Source organism: Schistocerca americana, chromosome 3 (genome assembly GCF_021461395.2).
Source record: "Schistocerca americana isolate TAMUIC-IGC-003095 chromosome 3, iqSchAmer2.1, whole genome shotgun sequence".
Lineage (NCBI taxonomy): Eukaryota > Metazoa > Arthropoda > Insecta > Orthoptera > Acrididae > Schistocerca > Schistocerca americana.
The window spans coordinates 811,076,647-811,092,628 of record NC_060121.1 but is presented as its reverse complement, the minus strand read 5'-3'; the positions used below and the strand labels follow the sequence as shown (position 1 = coordinate 811,092,628).

Below are 15,982 nucleotides of genomic sequence, written 5' to 3'. Positions count from 1 at the left end.
CAAGAGCTTTCAAATGCCCCCATAAATGAAAGTCAAAAGGGTTGAGGTCAGGAGAGCGTGGAGGCCATGGAATTGGTCCGCCTCTACCAATCCATCGGTCACCGAGTCTGTTGTTGAGAAGCGTACGAACACTTCGACTGAAATGTGCAGGAGCTCCATCGTGCATGTACCACATGTTGTGTCGTATTTGTAAAGACACATTTTCTAGCAGCACAGGTATAGTATCCCGTATGAAATCATGATAACGTGCTCCATTGAGCGTAGGTGGAAGAACATGGGGCCCAAGCAAGACATCACCAACAATGCCTGCCCAAAATGTAGAGCAATGAGTCGCATGTCAACACAAGCACCGAAGTCAACATTACCTTCCTTCAATTGGGCCAACTGGCGGTAAATCGAGGAAGTACAGTACATACTGACGAAACTAAAATGAGCTCTAACATGGAAATTAAGCGTTTCCGGACACATGTCCACATGACACCTTTTCTTTATTTGTGAGTGTGGATTGTTTCCTGAAAGTTTGGCCGTACCTTTTTGTAACACCCTGTAGACGGACTCCTCATGCGCTAATAGATTTTTAACTTAAAATCAATAATTCGTCATGTAATGTTAACCACCAAACCTAAACAGTAATGTTTATTGGTTACAAATAAGGACTTTATTCTGTAGAGAGAGATACAACAGATGAAATCATTTGGTACTGAACCAGAAGTGATTAACATAATTAGTGAAACTCTTAACACAATGCGTAACGTGATATTTATGAGAGAAATGTCTCAGCTATATGAAATAAAAACCGTTGTTGCACCAGGGGCAACTTACCACATTTAGTATTTAGCCGTATTTTAGAGCTCAATATGACAAAATTGAACAAATAATTCTGTGAATAACTTCTTGATGATTTTGGAATACTTTCAGAAAGTCCAAAGCCATCATTCCTCTAGTAAATCTTCAGGAGAGATTAGTGAATAAAACTGGTCTTGGGATTTCAGCTAGAAACACAAAATTGACGACAATTATAAAAAAATGCAACCAAATTTATGGGAACACAAATAAGCAAAACAGAGCAACTTAGTAAATTTATATCTCTTGAGGAAACCGTATGACAGAATGGATTAGAACAATTTGCAATGGATGTAAGAGTTAACAAAATGGATAAAGCATATGAGTATCAGTAACGAGGAACGCATATCTAGGAATATAAAACTAAAACAGAGTAAAACAATGATTTACATACTTGTGATTGCTTAACGATGAACCTTAAAGTGGACAGAACAGAGATATCTGAAAGATGAATTTTCTGAAAAATAACGGGTGCAATACAAACTACAATTTGTTCCAGAATGAGATTTTCACTCTGCAGCGGAGTGTGCGCTGATATGAAACTTCCTGGCAGATTAAAACTGTGTGCCCGACCGAGACTCGAACTCGGGACCTTTGCCTTTCGCGGGCAAGTGCTCTACCAACTGAGCTACCGAAGCACGACTCACGCCCGGTACTCACAGCTTTACTTCTGCCAGTACCTCGTCTCCTACCTTCCAAACTTTACAGAAGCTCTCCTGCGAACCTTGCAGAACTAGCACTCCTGAAAGAAAGGATATTGCGGAAACATGGCTTAGCCACAGCCTGGGGGATGTTTCCAGAATGAGATTTTCACTCTGCAGCGGAGTGTGCGCTGATATGAAACTTCCTGGCAGATTAAAACTGTGTGCCTGACCGAGACTCGAACTCGGGACCTTTGCCTTTCGCGGGCAAGTGCTCTACCAACTGAGCTACCGAAGCACGACTCACGCCCGATACTCACAGCTTTACTTCTGCCAGTACCTCGTCTCCTACCTTCCAAACTTTACAGAAGCTCTCCTGCGAACCTTGCAGAACTAGCACTCCTGAAAGAAAGGATATTGCGGAAACATGGCTTAGCCACAGCCTGGGGGATGTTTCCAGAATGAGATTTTCACTCTGCAGCGGAGTGTGCGCTGATATGAAACTTCCTGGCAGATTAAAACTGTGTGCCTGACCGAGACTCGAACTCGGGACCTTTGCCTTTCGCGGGCAAGTGCTCTACCAACTGAGCTACCGAAGCACGACTCACGCCCGATACTCACAGCTTTACTTCTGCCAGTACCTCGTCTCCTACCTTCCAAACTTTACAGAAGCTCTCCTGCGAACCTTGCAGAACTAGCACTCCTGAAAGAAAGGATATTGCGGAAACATGGCTTAGCCACAGCCTGGGGGATGTTTCCAGAATGAGATTTTCACTCTGCAGCGGAGTGTGCGCTGATATGAAACTTCCTGGCAGATTAAAACTGTGTGCCCGACCGAGACTCGAACTCGGGACCTTTGCCTTTCGCGGGCAAGCGCTCTACCAACTGAGCTACCGAAGCACGACTCACGGCCGGTACTCACAGCTTTACTTCTGCCAGTACCTCGTCTCCTACCTTCCAAACTTTACAGAAGCTCTCCTGCAAACCTTGCAGAACTAGCACTCCTGAAAGAAAGGAGTTGTTGTTTGAAAATTAGAAGAGATGCAAACATCCACCAAAATATAGGGAGACTATTAGAAACAATCTCAAAGAGACGCTTAATCATCTTTGGACATCTCTACTGAAGGAATCAGAACTGTATTTCAGCAAAAGAAGTGAACACTAGCATGGATTACAGGAATAAGAAAATAAGCCGACGGAAAAAATCACAACATCAAGAAGGAGTTGTGCGACGTAAAGGAAAGTTGATAGGCGTGTCTCTACATACGAAAGACGATGACTATTAAAATTTGGCACCAGTCGCATAAGAATGACGCTAGTGTTGCCACTATCAGGATGCAAATCAGGTTTACTCTGAGTGCACTTCGTAGTGGTCATGAACTTTAGTTATCTTTAAACTAGACGTGATGAGTTGACGTTAGTCGAGAATGCCTTTGGGGCGACTAAGATGCCATTATCAGCACCTCATCGAGTTTGAATGAGGTCGTGTAATGAGGCTAAGGGAAGCTGTGTGTTCATTCTGTGATACAGTAGAGATAGGCGGGAATGTAACCCCTGTACATGACTGCCGGCAGCGGTGGTCACAAGAATGTACGGTCGCAAGAAGACCGGGCTATTGACGGCCACGTTGCACCACCGAGAGGGAAGACCATCGTAGTGAGCGTATGACTATGGCGCATCGTACTCCGTACTCTGCCAGGAAGTTCCATATCAGCGCACACTCCGCTGCAGAGTGAAAATCTCATTCTGGAAACATCCCCCAGGCTGTGGCTAAGCCATGTTTCCGCAATATCCTTTCTTTCAGGAGTGCTAGTTCTGCAAGGTTCGCAGGAGAGCTTCTGTAAAGTTTGGATACCCCAGGAGCAACAGTGTCCCTAATTTGCTGGGAAGTGGCGGTGCGGTCCCCTACGGCACTGCGTAGGATCCTACGGTCTTGGCGTGCATCCGTGCGTCGCTGCGGTCCGGTCCCAGGTCGACGGGCACGTGCACCTTCCGCCGACCACTGGCGACAACATCGATGTACTGTGGAGACCTCACGCCCCACGTGTTGAGCAATTCGGCGGTACGTCCACCCGGCCTCCTGCATGCCCACTATACGCCCTCGCTCAAAGTCCGTCAACTGCACATACGGTTCACGTCCATGCTGTCGCGGCATGCTACCAGTGTTAAAGACTGCGATGGAGCTCCGTATGCCACGGCAAACTGGCTGACACTGACGGCGGCGGTGCACAAATGCTGCGCAGCTAGCGCCATTCGATGGCCAACACCGCGGTTCCTGGTGTGTCCGCTGTGCCGTGCGTGTGATCATTGCTTGTACAGCCCTCTCGCAGTGTCCGGAGCAAGTATGGTGGGTCTGACACACCGGTGTCAATGTGTTCTTTTTTCCATTTCCAGGAGTGTATTTCTTTTTGCAACAAAAGGGGGTTTATTATGGGTCCTATAACTGGGGTGTTACAAGCACTAACCATCCATGTATTCAGCGACCAAGTGCATTTCACATTTGCACTTGCTTATCTCACGCTTACATTAAGGGGGGTAGGACGTCAAACGGGCCGGATTGGAGCAGGAGAGGCACCACAGGACATTTCAATTTCTACTGTCTATACTTTTACAAATAAATTCATAAAACTTTGTTAGCATGACCAGGAAGAACTGAGGACTCACACTCATAGCAGTGAAAGTTCAAAAACGTAGCAAAATACCTTTTTTTACATGTGAGATTTCATCATCTTTTCACTTACTACTTGCTGCATTTGTTTCTGTAGGTACACTTTTCTTGCTAAGTAAGAGAGATTCTTCGATGAATTTTGCACAGCATACAAGCAGTACTTACAGGTGTATGAAACTCTAGAATTTTTCAAATCTATTAAAAACTATGGTAAAAATTGAGATAATTAACTATAAAATTTGAGTTTTTTCTAAACAAGAAGTTTATAATGTAACAATTAATTCATTTTTTCATAAATTAAATAAAGTCTAGAGTTTCATACACATGTAACTATAGTTTGTATGCTGTGCAAAATTCATCGAAGAATCTCTCTTACTTAGAAAGAAAAGTGTACTTATAGCAACAAAAGCAGCCAGTAGTAAGTGAAAAAATGATGAAATTTCACACTACTATGAGCTATCACTACTATGAGTATGAATACTGAATCCTTCCTGATCATGCTTTCAAATTTTTATGAATGTATTTGTAAAAGTATAGACAGTGGAAATTAAAATGTCCTGTGGTGCCTCTGCTGCTCCAAGTCGGCCCATTTGACGTCCTACCCTCCTGAACCTGAAATCTTGCTATGTTTATTGTTTATCACTTAAATACCTATGTTACTTGAACAAATGCATTCCCAAAATTTCAGTACTCTACATTAACTATTTTTTCGTGTTACAATTTTTTTTCAGTTAGTGTTACTGGAAGGGACCAACACGAAAGAATCGGAAGTAATAGAAAAAATGTTAAGAATAACATACTAAATTCATATGGCTTTAAAGGCAGAAAAAGTAAGAAATCAGTGACAATATTGGCAGAAGAAAGGTAAATACAACATGAGAAGGATATGCAGTGCCGCGCGGGATTAGCCGACCGGTCAGGGGCGCTGCAGTCATGGACTGTGCGGCTAGTCCCGGCGCAGGTTGGAGTCCTCCCTGGGGCATGGGTGTGTGTGTTTGTTCTTAGAATAATTTAGGTTAAGTAGTGTGTAAGCTTAGGGACTGATGACCATAGCAGTTAAGTCCCATACTATTTCACACACATTTGAACATTTTTGGAGATGCAGACGTCCTAGAAGAATTGGAAACACCAAGGTAAGAAGAGCTTCAAAATGGTTCAAATGGCTCTGAGCACTATGGGACTTAGCTTCTGCGGTCATCAGTCCCCTAGATCTTAGAACTACTTAAACCTAACTAACCTAAGGACATCACAAAGATCCATGCCCGAGGCAGGATTCGAACCTGCGACCGCAGCGGGCGCGCGGTTCCAGACTGTAGCGCCTAGAACCGCTCGGCCACCTCGGCCGGCTGGTAAGAAGAGGAACTGAAGTCTTTGCATGATCGTAGTTGGTCAATATGAAGATAAAGAAAAGATTAGCAACCGAAGATGAAACAGGTAATGGCAGCCTGTTCGCTGCTGCAACAATGACCCAGGGCTGCAGGCGCAGAACTGGAAGGTAGCAGGTGTGTGCAGGCCTTGCTGGAGGGACGTGTGGGGGGCAGGCTGCGTCCGACCAGACCCACCGTTAGCGCCGTCGGTCGCAGGGGGGGGGGGGGAGGGGGGGAAGAGGGGCGCAGCGACCTGAAACCCGACACCCAAGACGGCAGCCGTCAGAGCTCACGGCTCACAGGGAGCGCAGAGCTCTGCCCAGCTGCCCTGCCCACTTCCATTGACACGATCACCTGACACGGCACTGCCAGAGAAACCACCCTTCAATCCTTTGAGTACTGTGGTTTCTGCCTGGAACCACAATCTTATTAATATTGTTTCTAAGTATCAGTGCATTTAGCATGAAACCACCGACGCCAATGCAAGACAGAGACATCGAGTAGTACACTGAGCTACTTCTACGAATGTAAGGCATTGTAGCAGTCACTTACACTGAGCTGACAATAGTTGTGGGATAGCAAGAGACGGTAGTAGTATAGCGTACACAAGGTATAAAAAGGCGCTGTACTGTCGGAACTAGTTGCTGCGCTGGGCAAGAGGAGGTCCAATACGATGTGAGGTGGTATCCCATGACTTCTGTCAAATGGTTCAAATGGCTCTGAGCACTATGGGACTTAAAATCTGAGGTCATCAGTCCCGTAGAACTTAGAACTACTTAAACCTAACTAACCTAAGGACATCACACACATCCATGCCCGAGGCAGGATTCGAACCTGCGACCGGAGTGGTCGCGCGGTTCCAGACTGCAGCGCCTAGAACCGCTCGGCCACACATGCATATGAAACGTCCCCTTGGAAAAATTGTACATGACTGTGCTTAAACTGACACACAATATTTTTAGCGCAACGGAATCTGACTTTCAATAATCCCTACAAGAGAATGGCCCTGACTAACATTAACCTATACCTTTCACAAATCACTTACCTCACAAAAATCTTCGTTACTCCAACTACTGCAATACAGCGAGCGCCACTACTGCCAGCTAAATAAAAGATTCAAACTACTGAAGGCACTAACTACTGATAGGCACAGTTAGCAAATGAAAGATTTTGATAGAGAACAAACAATGTATTTACCTTAATAGGGTTCAAAAGTCATAATATATATATCAGTCCATGATATCCAATACTACAAATTTACTCTTTCTGATGGACACACGTCCAGATCGCCGCTCTCAAAATTCCGCCATCTCTCTCCCCACATCCACCACTGCTGGCGGCTCACCTCCAACTGCGCAACGCTACGCGCTGTTAACATCGAGTTGCCCAACACTACAGTGGCAGACAACAATGCAAACTATCCACAGACTGCACACAGCACAGCCAGTGATTTTCATACAGAGCGCTACGTGGCGTTACCAGTAAGAAAACATAAGCAGCCCACTTACAGTGTGTAGACCTGTCAAATCGGATGTTGTCATCTTAGAGGACAGAAATATCCACAGCATACCCATCATGATGTAGACGGGAGGGCAGCACTGAGGTAACGGAAAATGTTCATTTATGTTTAGCCGACCTAGGTGGCAGAGTGGTTCTAGGCGCTACAGTTTGGAACCGCGCGACCGCTACGGTCGCAGGTTCGAATCCTGCCTCGGGTATGGATGTGTGTGATGTCCTTAGGTTAGTTAGGTTTAAGTAGTTCTAAGTTCAAGGGGACTGATGACCTCAGATTTTAAGTCCCATAGTACTCACAGCCATTTGAACCATCTTTTTGGATTTATGTTTACAGTAGCCTAAATGAGGGGGCAAAAGTCACGGTACGAGAAACACCCCCAAAATATCGCTGAAGTAGTTGCACTAAATTCTCCAAACGCTAGGGGTTACACGCCTCTTTGGTCGGTCGTTGCACTCGACGAATTGGCTCATTTGAGGTGAGACAAAATAGTAACTAGCCGGGCCACTCTACATGCTACTACTCACATACTATCCAGTTTCTTTGGTCACAGTACACTGTACGATAGTGGTATCACGTGAAAACCCGAGGAGCCGCCAGTATCAGCCATAGGGGGTCCAAAAAATCTGAGGATGGCTTTAACATAAGCCGAAACGAGTCGTAATAAACAAATATTATTGAAATCTCGACTGTTGGTTTCATCAAAGTAATGTACCAGATCGTTGCAGCTCCGCGGAGAGAGCTGTCTACATTTATGTATTCTTTGGTCCGTCGAACGCGTGCAGCCGTATGTGTCGCTGTGAGCAATGGCGTTTTGCAAGGTACTTACACTATATGACCTAAAGTATACGGACACCCCCAAAAACATACATTTTTCGTATTAAGTGCATTTTTGTCACTTCCTGCCAGGTACTCCATATCAGCGACCTCAGTAGTCATTAGACACCGTTAGAGAGTAGAATCGGGTGCTCCGCGGAACTCACCGATGTCGAACACGGTCAGGTAATTGGTGTCACTTGTGTCACACGTCTGTACGCGAGATTTCCAGACTCCTGAACATCCCTACGTCCACTGTTTCCGATGTGATGGTAAAGTGGAAACGTGAAGGGAGACGTACAGCACAGAAGCGTACAGGCCGACCTCGTCTGTTTACTGACAGAGACCGCCGACAGTTGAAGAGGGTCGGAATGTGTAATAGGCAGACACCTATCCAGACCGTCACACACGAATTCCGAACTGCATCAGGATCCACTGCAAGCACTATGAGAGTTAGGCGGGAGGTGAGAAAACTTGGATTTTATGGTCGAGCAGCTGCTCATAAGCCACACATCACGCCGGTAACTGCCAAACGACGCCTCGCTTGGTGTAAGGAGCGTAAACATTGGACGATTGAACATCGGAAAAATGTTGTGTGGAGTGACGAATCCCGGTACACAATGGGGCGATCCGATGGCAGGGTGTGGGTATGGCGAATGCCCGGTGAACGTCATCTGCCAGCTTGTGTTGTGCCAACATTAAAATTCGAAGACGGTGGTGTTATGGTGTGGTCGTGGTTTTCATGGAGGGGGCTTGCACCACTTGTTGTTTTGCGTGGCGCTATCACAGCACAGGCCTAGATTGATGTTTTAAGCACCTTCTTGCTTCACACTGTTGAAGAGCAATTCGGGGGTGGCGACTGCATCTCTCAACACGATCGAGCACCTGTTCATAATGCACGGCCTGTGTTGGAGTGGTTACACGACAATAACATCCCTGTAAGGGACTGGCCTGAACAGAGTCCTGACCTGAATCCTGTAGGGCACCTATGGGATGTTTTGGAACGCCGAGTTCGTGCCAGGCCTCAGCGACTGACATCGATACCTCTCCTCAGTGCAGCACTCCGTGAAGAACAGGCTGCCATTCCCCAAGAAACCTTCCAGTCTAAGGGTCGGCCAACACCATCTGACATTCCAGCATTATCGTTGGAGCGCACCACGAAATTGTAAGTCATTTTCAGCCAGATACTTTTGATCACATAGTGTAAGTCCAAAGTCATTTGTACGCAGTTCCCCTCACAATGATCGCTAGAAAAGTAATTGAGATGGACCGACATTCACTGAAAGCGACATTTTTGTCGGCCTTGAAACCGGTTGTCATCGACGAGGCGTGACAATCGTTTCGAGTCCCTGTGTCGTTAGGATCTTTTTACAACTGTTCGTAGGCCATGTTACATGGACGCGAATGCTTCATTCCTTGTTGACACGTTGGAAGATCCAATTTGATACAACAACAAATTGGGCAACTCCATTCACAGTGGGCTCGTGGACATTTCGAAACAAAACTGTCAAAACGAAACAAAACAGGTAGTTTCTGCCATAGTCAGGTTTCCACGTCGACCAACCTTACTGGTCTGGTTCCGTGGAATCGTCTGGCACATACACCACACTTCGCTGTCAGGACTTACGTCTGCAGTGTACGGTCACATTACCGGCTGGTAGCAGTTCCACAGCATCTCCGCGGAAGAGACGAGGAGGAGATTATTGTTTAATGTCCCATCGACATCATTAGAGACGGGGCACGAGCTCGGATTAAGGAATGATGGAGATGGAAAGCGGCTGTGCCCTTTCGAAGAAACAATCCTGGCATTTGCCTTAAGCGATTTAGTAAAATCACGAAAACCAAAATCTGGATGACCGAACGCGGATTTGAACCATCGTCCTCATGCTAATACGAACATGTACTTATCAATAAGGTAGGATCGATCAAACTGCTGTTGCAAACAGTCATCCCGTTTGATTCAGCTGTTTGATTGGTGAGAGATCTGGGTGGCTATGCATTCAAGTCGCGTTTTTTCTAATCTTTCTATCAAATGCTTGCATCGCTACAACGATACATGCGTCTTAGGAGCGGAACATCTCTCTCAACCCACTTTAACCTAGAATCATTCTGTAATGAGTTCAGAAAGATTTTGAGTTGGTTGTGAAAACTGAAAAGCGTCGAAGCAGTATGACTCATTTCTTTTCATTCCACGATACCTTATTATGCAAGTTAGCTACATTTTTTGATAAGCAAATTAGAGGCAGTTTGATATGCAAATTAATTAAAATGCGATTAAATCCAGTCGAAATCGGGGTGACTATGGAAACACATGTTTATTCCCAGTTGCAACACAACAACAGTGATTGCGTAAGTGATTTCTCCCCGTCTTTCATCTCTGCACTCGTACGTAAGCCTTACATGTGTGCTGGATGTGGTTTAGAACAATTGCGGTGAGCTGAGTGAGGCTCAGAGCAGGCGGAACATACCAGCAGAAGAGTCGTGCTAACACCCTACTGGCTTAGGAAGTAGGGAAAGTGCCAGATATCAGGTGCTGGACTTCGTATGGAGGACGTGCGACCGGCCGCTGTGGCCGAGCGGTTCTAGGCACTTTAGAACCGCGCAACCGCTACGGTCGCAGGTTCGAATCCTGCCTCGGGCATGGATGTGTGTGATGTCCTTAGATTAGTTAGGTTTAAGTAGTTCTAAGTCTAGGGGACTGATGACCTCAGAAGTTAAGTCCCATAGTGCTTAGAGCCATTTGAACCTTTTTTTTTTTTTTTTTTTTTTTTTTTTTTTTTTTTTTTTTTTTTTTTGAGGACGGGTGATAGGGCACCAGCCGCCTGTCGTGTGCCGTCAGCTTCCTGCTGAAGAGTCGTTGCCGGCCAGATGCCCTCTGCTAAACGTTTGCTGCTACGGACACCCGGAAAATATTTCCTTCGCGGAAAGGCGACTCTTAAACAGCGCGGACATTCTAGGGAAATACAGATCTCGAAAGGTTTCTAAGACAGGGGCAGTCACTGGAAATAATGGTTACACGGTTCGACCCCACTTCGGTATCTAGTCCATCGTTTTTACTTCTTCTTGTGTCCCTTCACTGGAAAACAGCGCTCCAAGTGCACTAAAAGTAAGATATTGAGAGTGGCTGTAGCATCACGACATAAAGCGTATAAGACGCAAGTTTTTGTAAGTGGAGCTTCAGTACACTTGAGTGGAATGCCCACAATTTCTCTACGCTTGTGGGAGTGCAGCAGCGTCAGCTTAATTTTTGTTTGTTGGCGGGACGCTGAAAGTAGCTTTTGTGATTGGCAGCTGCTATTGGAGGTATGGGAATTGTCGTGCCCTGCGCTCTTTAAAACCTTCGGGTTTTGCTCTCACCTATAGTAGCCCTGCTAAAGGCCGCACGTACGGAGACAGAGCTCTCGTGAAAGATAAGTAATCTAGGTTGTAATTAATTGTAGTTGAACACTTTTAACTAATTAGATACGTTCTTTAGCGTACTCTTCAAGCTCAACGTTAAAAGTTTTTCTCTTACTTGCGTAGTGTTCTAGTAATCGCGAAAAGTTCGTTTGTTTACTTACTGCTGCTTAGGCCTAATTTTTCGAGTGTGCATATTTAGCGTTATACCGCAATTGGAAGTGCATTTGCTGTAGTTTAACTGATTAAATACGTTCATTAGGGTACATTTCAAGCTCACCATTAAAGGTTTTTATTTTATTTGCGTATTGTTCCTGTAATCGCGAAAAGTTCGTTTTGTTTATATTTCGCGGCTTTGCCTTACTTTCCGAGTGTGCATACTTAGCGTTGTACCGCAATCTTAAGTGCATTTGGTATAGATTAACTAATTAAATACATTAATTAGTGTGCTCTTCAAGCTTGCCATTAAAGGTTTTTCTTTTATTTACGTATTCTTCCACTTATCGGAAAAGTTCGTTTTGGTTACATTCGGCTGTTTAGGCCTAATTTTTGATCGTGCATATTTAGCGTTATACCACAAATTTAAGTGCATTTGGTAATAGTTTACTTACATATTAGTTTCCAAAACATATTTAGTGTCCTTTTGCATCTGTATTTAATATATTATCGTTATCACTTAGTAAATCTCTTAACTAATTTCCAAACTACCATGGATACTAAGTATGTGAGATGCAGTAGGAAAGTTAGTTCAGGGGTTTTTTGCAGCTGTTGTGACAGGTGGTTTCACTGGGGAAATTGTAGCGGCGTGGGAATTGGGGAAGCAAACGAGACTCTTCCATTCTTTTGCAGGGTTTGCTCAAGAGATAGGATTATAGCTGAACAGGAGGAGAAAATTAGAGCCCTTCAGGCTGATTTGGACAGAGCGAGGGAGGAACTGAAGAGGTTAAGGGGGGAGGATGGCAAACAGCAGAGGGAAGTGGCAGCTGGGAACGAGGGGCCACAGAAAGAGGACAGTATCTGACAGTTTCTCAATTGGCACAACCAATAGATTTGCCTTGCTACCACAGTTAGGTAAGGAAGAGGCTCCAGTAGAAGTAGATGTAGTTAAGATGCAACAGAATCTCACTAGGAAACCAACTGTTTCAAAAAAGTAGAAAGTAAGAGGAAAGTTCTGTTGCTAGGTAGCAGCCATGGAAGAGGTGTGGGCCAGATTTTGCAGGAAAAATTAGGTGACAGGTACCAGGTCACAAACATTTTCAAGCCAAGTGCAAGTCGTAGCCAGGTGGTAGAGGGTATAGGTTCCTTGTGCAAGGGATTCACAAAGCAGGATCATGTGATGATAGTGGGTGGAGTGGGAAACAGTATTGATAGGGATCAGGGCTACAGTATTGAGTGTGACCTGGTGAAAATAGCCTTGGCAACGACCCATACCAATGTTGGGCTGGTGCCTGCTTTCGGGCGGCATGATCAGCCCCAGTTGAACCGCTCTGTCAGGAGGGTAAATATGGAGTTGGATCAGTTGTGTAGGGCGGCCACTCTGTCAGACATTGGTTCCTACGAGGCTATTGATAGGGGGGATTTCACAAGGCATGACCTACATCTCAATAGGAAAGGGAAGGGTAAACTGGCAGGGTTGTTAGAGAAATCCATAGGGGGGGACACTAGTACTCATGGATGTACCTCTTTTTAGATTAATATCAGTGTCCAATGAGAAGTTCAGGTAGGCAGGTGCTAAAGAGGTCCCAAACTCATAAAATTCTCACAACAGGAAAGTAAATAATAATGTTACCATATTTAACCAAAATATTGGTGGATTAAAGAAAAAAGTAGATTCTCACAAAAGTAAAGTAAAAAATAATGTTACCATTTTTTACCAAAATATTCCGGGATTGAAAGTAGATGAGTTCCTGGTTTGTTTAGATGACATTGAATCTGATAATGTAATAGATATACTATGCCTGTCTGAGCATCACATTGTGTCTGATATGGAAAAGGTAAATATCCGTGGTTATAAACTAGCTGTACGTATGAGTAGAGAGAATAAGGTGGGAGGAGGAGTTGCCATATATGTCAAAAGTTATCACTGTGTAGAAAGCCTATATACAAAAAAGTTTTGTCTAGAGCAACATATACAAGCATGTGCCTGTCAACTTAAACTGATTGAGGGCTCTTTTATAATTGTAACAGTATATAGGTCCCCTTCAGGAAACTTTCATTTATTCCTGGAAAACTTGGATGCCTTGTTGTGCTATGTGTCAGATAGAGTAAAGCAAATCATTATTTGTGGGGACTTCAATGTTGATTCACTGAAAGAGTGTAATAGGAAGAATGACCTGGAAGTCTTGCTCGGTTCTTTCAATTTGACATCTGTCATTAATTTTCCTACTCTGGTAGTAAAGGACAGCAGCACATTGATAGATAACACTTTTATAGACCAAGATAGGTTTAAAAACATAAATTATTGTCCTGTTGAGAATGGCCTTTCTGATGATGATGCTCAGCTAGTTACAGTATATGACATAGCTCCATTGAGTAATTCAAAACTACCCTCCAAAGTTGTGCGTTCAATTAATGACTCAACAATTACAAATTTCAGAGAAAATCTTCAGCAGTTAGACTGGGATGAGGTGTACAAGGAACTCGATGCTAATTTAAAATATAACTTATTTCATGATACACTTGTAAGAGAATTTGAAAACTGTTTCCCCAAGAAAGTAGTTAAATCTAATTATAAGAAATCATGCAAAAAATATTTTAACTGCTAAAATCACAAGCGGGTGCCGCACCAGGATGGGGAAACATGGCGCGGGCCAGTTGAAGAATGCAGACGCTGGGCGTATAGAGTATTAAGTATGAATGTGCAGCGCTGTAAATCGGACAGGAACATCGATACATCACAAAACGCCTTACGGCACACATCAGAGACGTTCCACTAGGGCAGACAGACGTGTCTGCTGTGGCAAAACATAGCATCAACGAGGAACACATCTTAGATTTTCAAAATGTTCAAATGTGTTTGAATTCCTAAGGGACCAAACTGCTAAGGTCCCTAGACTTACACACTACTTAAACTAACTTATGCTAAGAAAAACACACACACACACAAATACCTATGAGAGGACTCGAATCTCCGACGGGAGGGCTGTGAAGTCCGTGACAGGATGCCTCAAACCGCGCGGCCATACCGCTCGGCTTCTTAGACTTTGAACAAACTAAGAAGCTATGCAGCGCGAACAGGTTCTGGGATTCGGTTGCCAAAGAGGTGGTAGAAATACGTCTGCACAAAGGGTAACAAGCCGGGACAGCGGATTTCAATTCAGCACAGCGTGGGGTTCTGGAGCTACGAAAATATGACAGGAACGATTTGTTCTGTAGGCGGCGGCGTCAGCGGTCAGAATGGACAGGCACCGGGATTCGACACCCGGCCCGGGGTGGCGTCGCGTTCCCCAATCACCGGTGCGGCACTCGATTCCGGAGGCGCGTGATTGGCCCGATCACGGAAGAGGTCAGCACTCCAGCAGCTAAACAGAAACGCTGATCACAGCATCCCTACATTCCCGCTCAGACTGCGGAGAGGTACGCATCGCTGCTGTCGCTGTTGCCGCTCGAGATGTCGGGACGCGGAAGGGGACGCATAGCTGCAGCTGTAGCGGAGTCGCTGCTCACGCTAGCAAGAACGTCCGGCAACAAGAATAAGAAGACTGTAGGGCAGTGCTTCCTCCGCCAAAAGCTCGGCCACGTCGCCAAGCACTGCTGCGGCTCGGTTGCGCGCCTGAAGTGTGCGCAAGCACGTGACAAACGTGACTGCAAGAAAGAGAAGGATACCCCTTGTACCTGCGTCAACTGTGACGGTGCACACGCAGCGAACACCCGTTCCTGCGCCTACAAGAGAAATTGGCGCTGACCGGAAAAGAAGAAGACGCAGAAGCAAGTGACCATCACACATGAAGAGGTGGTCTCTTATCTCTTGTCGTTTCCAGGCGTCTAAAGGACGCTGTACAAGAAGTCATGTCCGCCTCCAAATCCGCCATGGCGGAAGAAATGGTTCAAATGGCTCTGAGCACTATGGGACTTAACTTCTGAGGTCATCAGTCCCCTAGAACGTAGAACTACTTAAACCTAACTAACCTAAGGCCATCACACATCCATGCCCGAAGCAGGATTCGAACCTGCGATCGTAGCGGTCGCGCGGTTCCAGACTGAAGCGCCTAGAACCGCATGGCCAGTGCGGCCGGCAAAATAGTCCCTCATTCGGATCTCTGGGCTGGAACTACTCAGGAGGACATCGATATCACGAAAAACAAAACTAGCGCTCTACAAATCGGAGAGTGGAATGCCAGATTCCTTAATCAAAAAAATGGTTGAAATGGCTCTGAGCACTATGGGGCTTAACGTCTGAGGTCATCAGTCCCCTACAACTTAGTACTACTTAAATCTAACTAACCTAAGGACATCACACACATCCGTGCCCGAGGCAGTATTCGAACCTGCGACCGTAGCGGTCGCACGGTTCCAGACTGAAGCGCCTAGAACCGCTCGGCCTCACCGGCCGGCGATCCCTTAATCGGGCCCGTAGGTTAGAAAAGGGAAACGGATAGGTTAAAGTTAGATATAGTGGGAATTAGTGAAGTTCGGTGGCAGCAGTAACAAGACTTCTGGTCAGGTGAATATAGGGTTATAAACACAAAATCAAATAGGGACATTGCAGGAATGGGTTTAATAATGAGTAAAACAAAAT

General features: G+C 45.3%; 1 non-coding gene across 1 annotated transcript; it reads right to left on the bottom strand.

Annotated features, from left to right (window-relative positions):
• Positions 1–2,310: 2,310 nt before the first annotated feature.
• Trnas-cga lies at positions 2,311–2,385 on the bottom strand. The gene has a single exon. It is a non-coding gene; the product is annotated as a tRNA-Ser (tRNA).
• Between the last annotated feature and the right edge of the window lie 13,597 nt (positions 2,386–15,982).